Below are 13,387 nucleotides of genomic sequence, written 5' to 3' on the forward strand. Positions count from 1 at the left end.
CTGGAGAGACAAGTAACTTATGTGGCCACAGGTCTCACAGGACACACCTGCTGGGACCTCAGGCTAAAGGGCTGTCCTTCTGCCTTCTCAGGTGTGGCTCCCGTGGTAACTTTTTGCAGGGGGCCCAAACGGGGAGTGTGGCCCAAAGCAGTTCATGGGGCTCTCTGGGCAGGGAAGACTTGGGCCAGGTGGCCTTGCCTGGTTTCCCTGCTGGGCCACTCTGAAAACCCCCGCTCCTCTGGCTGTGGCTGGAGGCCCCTCAAACCTCAGGGCGGGGCTCTTTCTCTCAGCCTCCACTGACTCCAAAGCCACGCTGGTGCTGGCGAGGGGAAAGAGCTTTCTTGCCTTCTTTTGGCCAAGTTGCCACAGGTGGATGCTGCGGGGAGCTGGAGAGAGAGGTAGCACTTGCTCAGATGTGAGTGGTTAAGCAATTTGACACCCTGTCAACTAGCCTTAAACATTGGAATGAGGTCTTTCCCGGTAAAGCTGGAAGTTACTTTCAGTAACTTGTCTAAAGATTTCTTTTTTTTTTCCACTTAAAGACTCATAAAACCTCTCCCAGGTCATTCCTGGTATGGACCATTATCCAGGGATCAATCAGGAAATGCAGGAGGAGAGGGGTGGGTGTGGGGGAGAGGGGAGGTTAGATCAGAGCCCACGGAGAGGAGATGCCCCTCCCAGGAGCCTCACACTGGGCAGTGGCTTCTGGCATCCAGCTCTCCTGTTCTCAGGCCCATTCCATCTGCGGGGTTTTCCAAAAACATAATGGTGGAAGGGCCATGGAGGACACCTAGAACTTCCAGAATAGACAGGGGGAGCAGAGTTACCATGCTGGCCCTGGGTTTGGAGACAGACCTGCAGTGGAGACCACAGGCTTCTGAGAAGCCAGTTTCGAAATAAAGGCAGTATGCACTGGAATACCCGGCTCGAGAGAGTGCTTCATCATAGACATGTAATTTACATAGTTCTCACCACTAAATTCTGTGTTCCCAACACGCTACATGAATGACGGCTTCAACACACATTCATCTCTGAGATGTGAAAAAGTGTAGAGCCGCTCTTTCATCCTGCATAATGGGCATGGCTACACTTAAGAACACTTACCAAGATTTCTCAGCAAGAGCCAATTTCGAAATAAAGGCAGTTTGTGCAGGAAAACCCTGTTGGAGTGAGGGCTTCCCCATACACATGTAAGTTATAGAGTTCCCCTCACCATGAAACGCTGTTCCCAACATGCTACATGCATGAAGGCTTCGACACACATTCAGTTCTAAGCTGTTAGCATGTGGAGAGCCGCTCTTTCATTCAGCACAAAAGGCATGGTTACACCCAGGAAGATTTACCCAGATTTCTCAGCTGCTTCCTTCAGCCAGATTCAAAATAAAGGCAGTTTGTGCTGGGAAAGCCTGTTGGAGCGTGTTCAGAGCTGTTTCGGGCTCTGTCCCAGCTGGAGGGTGCAAAGCCCAACCTCCAGAAAGAGGGACCAGGACCCCACCCGCCAGGTGGTGTTGCCTTTGTAGGGGAACAGTGATCTTTGGGTAAGATATATTGCGGCTCTCTCTAAAAACTGCTTTGACTTAAGTTTGCATCCTAGTCACCAGTTCCAGGACAACAGAAAAGGCATACCCTACATCCCTTTGCACTCAACTCTTCCCAAAAGAGCAAATATTTGTCCATGAAAATACCAGCTGCTCTTCTAAGGCCCACTAAATACCCAGCAGTGTGGGCGGTGCACTCTTGATCAGGGACAGGTGGAGAGGGAACAGCGGTCCTCCAGCAGGCTTGGCCTGGTGTGGCAGCTGCGCTGTGGGTGCGTGGTGGGGAGGGAATGCAGGGAATCCTGTTTGAGGGGCCTCTGTGCACGCCTGCATTATAGTCTGAGGTTTCATACAAAGGCTCCAGGCATCCTAACTGGTCAGATACAGCCCCCACCCTTGGGCTGGAACCACCAGGAGATAAGTACCTGTAACAGGGACGGTGCCTGGTGTGGGGAGAGGTCATGGGACCCTCCGGGGGCAGGGGCGGTGGTGCTGGGGAAGGCAGGGGATGCAGTGAAGGGTGGAGGGAGCAGGGTCCTTTGCTTGGGGGTGCGAGTTCTTTGGGAGACCACAGGGAATGGCACACATCATCCCCACCCTATACCCCAAATTCCTAGCCCCGCCAACACAGGGGCTGCTCTGCACCCTCTCCACGTGGCTCTCCTGTAAGACCGCACCCAACCAGGCATCTGGCACCCTGCCCTACCTCCCCTCTTGGGACAGATCCCGTCTTCTTGGAAACTGCCTAGCAGCGCGTATTCAAGGCCGGCAGCCGGCCTGGCGGATCTGCACTTCAGGTGCCCTACCTGGCCAGCCGTGCCTGCCTGGGCTCAGTCCTCTATCTTGCCCACCGGTAGCCTGGGTCCACTTCCGGTGCAAGTGGAGGCCGCGGAGCCCAGGCTGAGCCCCGCACACAGACAGGTGAGGGTGCCCCCGCCCCGCTGCCCCGCCGCCCCGCCCACTGTTGGCAGCATTGCCCCAGCCTCCGGCCGGTGCCACCTGCAGCTGAGGACCTCCGCGCGGCCCCGCCCGCCCCGGCCCCACCCAGCTGCCCCATAAGCCTCCCCCCACCCCCGTCCTGGCCGCGCCCTTGCTCCCATTGGCTCCGAAAGTTCTGCTCTGGCACGTCTAGCCTCGGGAGGACGCAGACGCAAGCGCTAGGGGAGGGCCCCGCGGCGTTGCCATGGATACAGACGCCGCGCTCCTCGCGGGCTGGCGTGCGCTTCTGGGGCAGGCAGCGGGCTGCGGAAGTGTGCAGCTGCCCGGGACCATGGCGGTGTTTGCTGCTGGGGATGGCGGCTTGCTTGGCCGGGCCACTAGTTCTGGCCGCGTCAGTCGGCGGCCGACATCCTTTCTGGGGCGGCGTCTCACAGACGGTAAACGTACGGCAGCGCCGTTGGCGGGGCCAGTGGACATGGACCGGGGTGGGATCCGGGTTGGTGTGGCGGCCGGGGAGGGCTGTGGTGCCGGGGAGCGGGTTGGGGCGGGGGGGACAGGGCTGGGGCACAGCCTCCGGCTTTCCTCCCCCTCGGGCTCTGGGGCTTGGACCGCGAGTCCGGGTAGCCCTGCGTGGCCGCGGCCTCCCAGAACCCCTGGGAAGGGCAGGTGGAGGGCCCGTCTTTTATGAAGCGGGGCCTTACCCGCGTTTTGAAGAGCCCCAGAATCAGATGTTGGAATAGGGTGGTTTATCAGCCTTGTATATCAGCAGGGAAATTTCAGTTTCATCCAGATGTTGGCTCCTTCGCTAAAACTCAGGAATAAGACAAGGGTCAGTGTCAATTAGCAGTTATCTAGGGCTTGACTCAAAATAGACTGTGCGGGGTGTAGAGATGGTAGATGGGCCCTCCCTTTCAAGGTTGGTAGTCTTCTGGGATTAGAGGCCTCAGTTGAGGATTACATCCTCATCTGCAGTAATGGAGGTTGTGGGAAACATTAACACAGAGAAGGGAGGGGTGTTGCTGCGGTAACTCATTAAAGAAGCCAGGACACTTGCCTGGCTCTTGTGTAGGAGAGTCTCGCCTAGGGTAGGGCAGCAGTTATCAAAGTGAGTCCGAGGCCCCTGAGATGCAAGACTATTTTCGTAGGAACGCCGGGAAGTCACCTGCCTTTTGCACACTCTTGCACTCCCGAGTTTCCTGTGGGGTTTTCCAGGGAAAACCTAGTCTGTGATATCACAAAACAGGTAATGTAGAGGCAGATAGAATTAAGCTCTCACCAGTCCAAAAGAGATTCTCAGAAATTAAAATCACTGCTATTCCTCTCATTAATGATTTTTGTTTAGAAAAATATACTTATTTTTTGCTTAAGAGTATTAATGGTATCATGTAGTAGGTTGTTATTACTTTTAAGTGAACTCATAAGCATTTTTTAAAGTTCTTATTTAACTTCTAACACAGGAACTATTGATAGATTTAACCCACATAAACAGCAGCCTTTTGAAGTCCTCAGTATTTAAGAGTGTACAGGGGTCTTTAGGCCAAGAAGTTTGAGATTCCCTGGAGAACGGGTGCTCAGGTACTAGTCAGGTGCTTAGCGTTGATAGACAGATGCCAAGATGTCTTCTGCATGTGCTCCCGGACTCGAAATAATTGGCCACACAGAGATCGGTGGGCAGTGCCTCCACTATACAAACCAGAAGCTGCTGAACGTGTCTTGAGTCTAGGCCATGTGCTGTGCAGAGATTCCCATTGTATCTGTTCTATCTAAGCCGGGATTCCTGTGCAGAGACCTGGCTCTGAAGACCCGCTCTCCTTTGCTCCCTGCCAGGTACCTTCTGTGTTATGTCAACCCTCCGGAGGGCTTCAGCCTCCGTAGGGGCGTCTGTATCCACATCGCCTTCCTCCTGAAGACCCTGCTGAAAATGGAAGAGTCGGTGCTGGTGATACCCCCTTGGGGCCGCCTCTACCATTAGCAGAGCCTGGACATCCACCAGGTCCGGATTCCCTGGTCTGACTTTTTTGATCTCTCAAGTCTCAACAGAAACATCCCTGACAATGAGTACGAACAGTTCATTGCAGGTGAGATGGTGATCGTTTAACTGGGGCCAGACGGTTTTTGTTCTGGTTCCGATGTGAACATCGGGCCGTCTTGCTTCGGGTTTGTCAGTCTGCTTAGGGGCCGTGCTCATGTTTCCTGCACTGCAGGTGAATTTGGTCTTTCCACAGTTTTTCTCAGGAAATATATCTGAAGTGTATGAGCTCTGTGTTCCCTCCCCTCTGAAAACCCTGGCCTTCTGGTGAGATGGAGCGGTGACAAGGAGGCCACTGCCACAGAGGCCTTGTCCCAGCAGGACTCGCTCCCTGGGCAGTAAGGGCCATTCTTACCTGAAGGAAAACACGATGTATGTGTACCATGGGCCACGTGCTGGAGAAGGTATGTAACCTCTCATTCAGTATAATTTGGTCCTGCTCAAGCTTCCCATTTTACTTTTTGTAGGAGGTAAGATTTGAAGATTTTCTTTGAATACAGCTATTTAGAGCTTATCTTTTTTTTTAATTGAAATGTGGTTGATTTACAATGTTTAGTTAGTTTCAGATATACAGCTGTTTTGTTAGTTTCAGGTATACAGCATAGTGATTCAGTTGTACATATACATAGTCTATTCTTTTTCAGGTTCTTTTCCATTATAGGTTGCAAGATACTGAACATTTTCCCCTGTGTTCTACAGTGAATCCTTGCTGTTTGTCTGTTTTACATATAGTAGTTTGTAATTGTTAATCCCAAACTCCTAAGTTTGTTTCCTAAGTCTGTGAGTCTGTTTTTGTTTTGTAAATAAGTTTATTTGTATCTTTTTTAAAAATTCCACATATAAGTGGTATCATATGTTACTTGTCTTTCTCTGTCTGAGTTATTTCACTTTAGTGTGATAATCTCCAAGTCCATCCATGTTGCTGTAAATGGCATTATTTCCTTCTTTGTTACAACTGTGTAATATTCTTTTATATCTAAATACTACATCTTTATCCAGTCATTTGTCAGTGGGCGTTTAGGTTGCTTCTATGTCTTGGTCATTGAAAACAATGCTGCTGTGAACATTGGGGTGCAGGTATATTTTGAAATTAAGGTTCCCTCTGGATATATGCCCAGGAGTAAGATTGCTGGATCAAATGATGTCTTTTTTTAGTCTTTTGAGGTATCTCCATATTGTTTTCCACATTGGCTTCACCAAACTACATTCCCAGCAATAATGTAGGAGGGTTCCCTTTTCTCCAAGCCTCTCCAGCATCTATGGTGAGTGGATGTTTGAATGGTGGCCATTCTGAGTAGTGTGAGATGATAACTTATTGTAGTTTTGATTTGCATTTCTAAGATAATTAGCGATATTGTGCCTTTTTTTCATATGCCTATTGGCCATTTGTATATCTTCATTGGAGAATTGCTTGTTTAGTTGTTCTGCCCATTTTTGGATTGGGTTGTTTATTTTTTTTTCTTATTAAGTTGTATGAACTATTTTTATAGTCTACAAGTTAAGCCATGTTCAGTCTCATCTTTTGCGAATATTTTCTCACATTCCATAGGTTGTCTTTTCATTTTGCTTATGGTTTCTATTGCTTTGAAATAGCTGATAGGTGTAACTAGGTCCCATTTGTTTATTTTGGCTTTTATTTTCTGTTGCTTGGGTGGATTGCCCTAGGAAAACACTGCTGAGATAGATGTCAAATAATGTTTTGCCTATGTTTTCTTCTGAGAGTTTTTTAGCGTCTTGTCTAATGTTTAAGTCTTTAAGCCATTTAGAGTTTGTTTCTTTTTTGGTTTTTTTTTTCAACTCTATTATATGCTTTCGATTTGTGGTTACCCTATTTTTCAAGTATATCAACCCATTATCATATCTATTTCCTTTAGACTGATAATCACGTAGGCTCCAACACATCCTAAGAATAATGAGAAAAAGGAAAAAGAAAGAGAAAAAATCTATCTTTTCTTGCTACCCGTCTCCCTTTCCCACCTTTTTGTATTTTGATATACTTTTTCTTTTTTACATCTTCATGTTTATTGTCTTGTAACTCGTTATTTCATTTCCAATGATGGTTTTCCCATTTGTATAGCATCCTGCTTCCTTTCTGTTTAGAGTAGAACCTTTTAATGTCTCTGTTTGGTTCCATAATGCTGAATTATCTCCCTAACCCCCTCCACCCTGAGCCTCTGAATACTCAGTACAGGGAAGCCAAACCATCCTAGCCTTCATCAGTCTTGGGATGCAATCTTCAGAGTGGGAAAGAAGAATCATTGAAAAATAATATTCTGTTTGTTGCTTTCTACCCTTGCCCAGAGAGTGAGAATCACCTCTGAAGGCGGAGGAAGAAAGATGGGGGCATGGGGCACAAAGTCTTTTCTCCTTTTGCTACTGAAAAAATGATTTCTTTTGTAATTAGTGATGATGCCCTTTAAATTGGTAAGATCGAGATTCCACAGCTTCAGCGCCTGTGAATAACCAGCTGGGAGAAAGCTCTCCAGGGCCCCTGCAGTGGGAAAGGCAGCCCCTCTGAGCACCTGTTGTTCTGTATTCTTCCGGCCTCCACACAGTTTCGCTAGGCACTGTGCAGGACGATGCAGTTCCCCAAGGTGGAGGACTGGGAGACCCCTGCTTGGTGGCAAGCCACAGGAGCCCACACTTGAAGGACAAAATGAAGAGTAGTGGGGCGGGCATAGGAACAGAGGATGGTTGAGACCCAGGATAGTTTCCTGGAGGCCAGCAGGTGAGACTGGCGGGGCAGATGGGGCCCTGGTGCATGGGCAGTCCTTGAGGGATCTGAAGCAAAGATATGAACCAAGATACTGGATTCGTGTGGGGGTAAATCGCCCCCTGGAGGCCACGTGGCAGTGCAGCGAGCCCAGGAGGAGAGGGCATTTCCCCAAAGTTGGGTTGACAGATCACAACCAACTCACTGGGAACCGAGAGGTACAGAGATATTGTTAACATTTTGTCCCTCTTCCTGGAAAAAAAATTGCTTCCTGTTGAATAGCCTGTGTAGTTAGTGAGAATTAAAGACATGAAGTAACATTTCCTCAAAATTCATCCATTGTGCAGTTGTTAATAAGGGTCAAATGCAAACTTGAATAGATTAAATCAAACAGTCATCATCGTATTTTAAAATCTTTTAAAATAAAAAATCTTGCTGTCTTTGTTCTTCATTTCAGGGTTCACTTGGTGATAATAGTAACAAAAGCAACAGCAAACCTTTAAAGAATTCTGTCCTGCTGTTCAAGGAACTCTGTGTTCATGACAAACAAATGAGGTGGCACTTTACAGGAAGGACAGTCATTAATCACACAGCTAGTAAATGGCAGGGGTGGGACTTGAACCCAAGCTGTCTGACCCCAGAGCCCCCTCTCAGGCCCTTCAGTGCAGCTCATCACTTGGTATGCCCAACAGAGGCCAGCATTAAAGAGCAGCATGACCTTGGCTGCTTGGCCTCTGTTTCTTCATCTGTAGAATGGGGGTGTGGGCAGTGAACTCTGTGAGCTCAGTGGTCACTTCCTCCAGCTCTGCTATTCTACTGCTTTGAGTTAATTTAAGAAGTATCCGAGCCCCTGAATGGCCCACCCATAGGCTGGCGCTTTGCTAGGCCGTGGGTTACGGAGAAAAATAAGATCAGCCTGCTTCTCCAAGGAGCCTGTGTCCCTCCACGGCAAACGGCTCTGAGGCCCAGGCTCCCTCGCTGGCAGTCGGGGACTGGGCAGGAATGTCTGATAGAAGATGGAGGCAGAGCCCTTCCGGGAACAGTGGTGGCCACAGAGCTATCAGGAGCGGGAGCATCTGTCCAGGCTGCTGAGAGGGGGGCCCTCATGAGGCCAGTAGCCCCCCCAAACTAAGCCCTCAGGACAAAGATCCAGCCATTCCTGCAGTGTCACAACAGAGCCAGTCCATCCTCATCACTGTGCCCCTGTGCTCCTTTGTCCTGGGGCCTCTCTTCCCCCTACACCCAGAAGACTCATCTCTCTCTCTTCTCTGAGTGTCCCCTCACTTCACCCATGGTCCCTGCTTCCTAGGCCACCATCTCTGGAGTTGACGATTTGCCCCCTCACACTCTCCGTTTGATCAGGAGCCTGGGTTGACCTCCTTGTGCTCACTTTCCCCCATGAGGTGATTTCTCCTCCTCTCTTGGGAACACCTGGAAAACCCAGTCCATTCCTAGCAGTGCCTGCCACCCTGGCCTCCCTGCTCATCTGCCTCAGTCAGGAGCAGCTGGACCACCAACTCTGTATTGCCTCACCGCCTACCATCAAGACGTCAATGTTGATTCTCCCTCCACCACCCAGTATGGTCATTGTAGGGTCTTCTTCTCCGTCAGCCTGAGCCAGACACCTCCCATTCACCCTACCCCCGGGCTCATACCCAGGCGTGTCTCCACCCCAGGTCCAGCCTCTCTCCTTTATGTGCCCAACTCTAGCCATCCAGCTGCTTCTCCACCAGCCTCGTTGGCCCTCCTTCACCCTCACTGGGGCATCATGCACTGACTCCTCTGCTTTCCTACCTGTCCACGTTCCTCTTACTTCCACTTCCCCACCTTCCAGCTCTGCATCCACAGTCAGCACTCTCTTTATGACAAACAAAACCCCCTTGACCCTTGATCTTTTCATTTCCTCACCAGGATGACTTCCATCTCGGTTCACCCAGCTCTATTTGTTCTGAGCCTGCAGGCAGCAGGCTCTCCCAGCACAGATTTCTAAGACTACAAATCAATGCCCAGCATGTTGCCACTGCCAGGCAATCCTCCAGGATTTCTCTAGTGAGCACATTTCCCCACTTGCCACACAGTGGTGTCAAAATTCTATGCTCTCTGCACACCTCTAAGCTTCCCTCTGTCTCTTCCCTGACTCCCAGCAGATGGCCTTGCCTCCTGCTTCAGAGAGAATGACATGTTACTTGAAGGGAACTCGCTCACCTGCAGCAAATCTGCTCACCTCACCTTTTATCTGTCCCTCTCCCACCTGGACTCTAGCTGTAGTTGTTCTTAATTTAGTGAGTTTAGTTGACATATATATACACAGTTAAAAGCTTAGCACACTATAGGATACCTTCTTGGGCTTACTTTTTCAATTTAACATAGGGTGTATGATGCATCCACTTCGTTGCATGTACCTGCAGTTCATTTGTTTTAACTGATCTTAAATGTTGTGTGTGTGAAAGTAACACAAGGCAAGTGTAAGCCAGGATTCAGGATGCTGGTTGCTTCCTGTGAGAAGAGGCCTAGGGCAGGATAGGACACAGTATGTCACTGTCAATAGTCCTGTTCTGGTGCTGGGTGACAGGTTCACAACTGTTTCTTATAATATTAATTTTAATACATAAATACTTCTGACAGGCACCTAAGGTGAGAATGTGTCATGAGCCAAGATATACAATGGATAATATTACATCATTATTGTTATGTAATCTTGTTATAAAATATAATATTCAGAATCCTACATTGTTATGTGTTATATATTATATAGATGCATGAATTATATATTATGTATATAAATAACTACATATGTATTATATACTATCTGATAATAAATAAACAGAACATAACATGCTAGTATATCTACTATTATGTATTATTTATTAAATAATATACTATATCCTGTTATATGACATGGCACCTAATCTTTAATCAAATAAAAATATGTCACTATATGTAATGGTAATTAATAAAATTAAATGAAAATGCCCGCAGCTTTTAACGCCAACACCGCTCCAGCTGTCACTGTCTATCTTCTTCCCTTTCATGGTCGAGGTCCTCACGGTGCTATCTGTTCCCCTTTTCATCTCGTTATCCTGAACCTTCCTCCCCCTCCCATCCCATGCTGCCTTCTTCCCCGTGGTCCCTCTAGTCACCAGCGGCCTCTGGGGCACTGATTTCAGGGCAGTGTCTCAGGCCCAAGCTCACCCGCCTGTCCTCCACCTCTGCCACTGCTGGTGGGGACGGGGCGGGGGGCAGAGTGCACCTGTTGTCCTGGAAGAGAATACAGCACAGACTCCGTGACCAGCAGGAGGTGTGGCCGGAACCTGCAGGACTGGGGGGAGAGCCAGACTGTCTGCATCCAGACCGGGGGCACTTGGAGTGTGAAGAAGCCCAGTCCTCACTGCCCCTGAAGTGAGGAAAACACCCTCAGGTGAGTTAAAGTGCTTATGACCTAGGTCTGTTGGCTGCAAAGGACAAAGGGGTCCCTAAGGGGAGGTTAGTTGATGTTCCAGGCCCCACAAAGGCCCTAAGGGCTGGCGGGGAAGCAGGCTGGACGCTCCACTGGACCCAGTGTCCCCTCGGGGGTGGGGCCTTCCGGAACAAGCAGAAAGCCCTCAGTCTCTGGGGGAACGCGGCAGTGTGGGAGCATCCCTGCAGTGAGTCAAGTGACGTCAGGGCCTGTGGGATCCGTTTTTATGGCCACATTGAGCCACAGCAGAAGCCACAGCAGGAGTGAATTCCTGTCTCTCCAGCTGACATCCTCGTGTCTGAGTGCCAGGCTTCAGACCCGATCCCCTGGGGTGCTAGGACAGTTATACACAGAGGCGGATCGGGGAGGCCTCAAGAGGGCTGTACTGGCCTTGCTGTCGACATGATTACTCAAAGATCAAACAATCCATCGATGGGAAGAAAATAAGAACCATGGTCACATCTGGACCACAAGCTTAGATGTGGTATATGGGTGATATTTATCGACAATCTGGCGAGGATCTGGTCAAAGCTAGAGGCCAAGGCAGCAAACCGGTAGTGACACTAAGGAACATCGTGGTGCAGAGGCTGGATTGGGGGTCTGAAGTCTCCTCCCAGGAGGAGCCTCAGTGTTTGGGAGGTGGCTAATGTGCCTGCTTCATGTCACTAGCAAGTGATGCCACCTGCGGAAAATCAGCTATAATCCTGAGCCGGGTCAGCCCTGGGTGATGTGATAAAGGCTCCTACAAGAGGAGGCGCCAGACGGATAGTGAACCAACCAACAGGCTGATGAGTTTCTGGCCTGTGTTTATCGTGCTTTCGCAGCCAAGAATGAGGAGAGAGTTGAATGGTTCACCATGAAGATTTTAACAACTTAAGAGAGTTCCGTGTCTCACTGCATTTCAGTGTCACCCGGAGGAATTCAAGAGGTGTTTAGACCCAGAAGGGACTAACAGCCTCTTGGTTCCTCATCAACCTGACAAACCCACCAGCCCTCTATGGCCAGACCTTGGCAAGTGCCTTCCCTTGTTCTAACAAATCCCTTTCCACTCACGCCTGTGGTATGCTTTTATTTTTGTTTAATTAATGGGAATGAAGATACCTTACAGCCTCTTCAGATCTTTCCTTAGGCCTTCTGCTCTTAGACCACGGCAAGGGGGCCCGCTGCCCTGGGTCCTGCACTGCAGAGGGTCCCTCTGGCCCTGACACTTCCTCTGGCCACGCCCTCCATGGGGTGGAGTCAGCAGGGCCAAGGGGGCAGGGTCATTGGCTCCATCCCATGCTCTAGAAGCCCAGGACCCCAGATGCCCTGTCTCAGCAGCCCCTGACCCATTCCTAGTGCCTGCACCGGCTCTCCCGGAAGCTCAGATTCCCAGGACTCACAGAGAGGCCAAAGGGCAGCTGTATGTATGGAGGGTATGAGCAGATCCCGAATGTGAGTTTTGAGTGTCCCCCTGTGAACATCCAAGGCCACTTGTGGCAAGGGATGGACCCAGCATTGGGAAGAAAAGGATCAGGCTAGTGGTCAGAGACTGGGAATCAGCTCTCCCCACACGCTCACTTTCTTTGCCGGACTCCCCTGTGTCTTGGAATTCTAAATTTGAACCTGGTCTTCCCCCTTATAATGAACGTATATTTGTAAAGGCAGGACTTTAGAACCTACTGCACTTAACATGTTTACATGTACAGGATGTGAGCTCCCAGGTATGCTCTGGCCTGCACTTCCAAAGGTCCAGAGCAGTTATGTTGGCTCTACTGAGACTGTAATTGGTAAAGACCATCTCCAGAGAGGAGAGCTCCTGCTTCAAGCTCCAAAGTCAGGACCTTCTGAGTGGATAAAACAATGGACACTGTGACCCTCAATTGTAAATTGATTTAGAATAACGCCAAAGTGTGTAAGACGTGTGTGTGTGCACGCGCGCACCTGGGGACGTGTGTTGTACATGACTGTGTGTTTGTGTGTGCTCACGTGCACCTGGGGATGTATGTGGTTCTGTATGTTATGTGTGTGTGTGCGCCTGAGGATGTGTGTGGTTGTGCGTATGTTATGGGTGTGTGGGTGGTACATGACTCCATGTGTGTGTGCCCGTGGGGATGTATGTGGACTAGAGCCAGTGTGTCTGCACGTGTGTTTGTGTGTACGTGCATGCATTACTTTTAATAGTAGAAGCTGTCCTTTAGAAATACGATGTAGTAAAAATTGTATGATGTCCTTTGCTGTATAAATCAAAATTAAAATTATCTTCAATCACCAGAAATTTAGTCCCCCTCAGATTCTGTTTTTTTTCCATATTGATTATGTCCTCATTTTACTGATGAGGAAACTGTAGCTTAGAGATGTTGACTGACTCAACCAAGGGCATGGAGCTCGTGCGCCCAGGGCCAGGACCCAGTCCAAGCCGCACTGCTCCAGAGGCCTGGAGCCCTGCTCATGATCATGCGTGGCCTCTTGGCGGGGGAACAGATTCTGATGGGCTGTGGCCAGAGTGCAGGCTGCCCGTGCCGGGGACTCGGGAAGCCGGGTGGAGAGTACCAGACAGCAGACAAGAGTGAAGGGCTGCTCAGAAGTCAGATAGTTTCCTAGGTCTTGGATGAGGAAGGAGGCTCACTGCTCATCCTTGATCCCTTTGCTGGTGGCCAAAAGGGACCAAGGCCCACGAGAGCACTTCTGGGAGCTGCCTGCCAACACCTGGAAAAGGACTGCTCAGGACT

The 13,387-nt window shown here is 49.6% G+C and overlaps 1 long non-coding RNA gene across 1 annotated transcript; it reads left to right on the forward strand.

The window, feature by feature from the left end:
- The first annotated feature begins 4,304 nt into the window (after positions 1–4,304).
- On the forward strand, positions 4,305–7,899 carry LOC140693598 (uncharacterized). The gene is made up of 3 exons (XR_012069362.1): positions 4,305–4,555; positions 4,703–4,910; positions 7,677–7,899. It is a non-coding gene; the product is annotated as an uncharacterized lncRNA (long non-coding RNA).
- The last annotated feature ends 5,488 nt before the right edge of the window (positions 7,900–13,387 follow it).

This window comes from Vicugna pacos, unplaced genomic scaffold, assembly GCF_048564905.1.
Source record: "Vicugna pacos unplaced genomic scaffold, VicPac4 scaffold_19, whole genome shotgun sequence".
Classification (NCBI taxonomy): Eukaryota; Metazoa; Chordata; class Mammalia; order Artiodactyla; family Camelidae; genus Vicugna; species Vicugna pacos.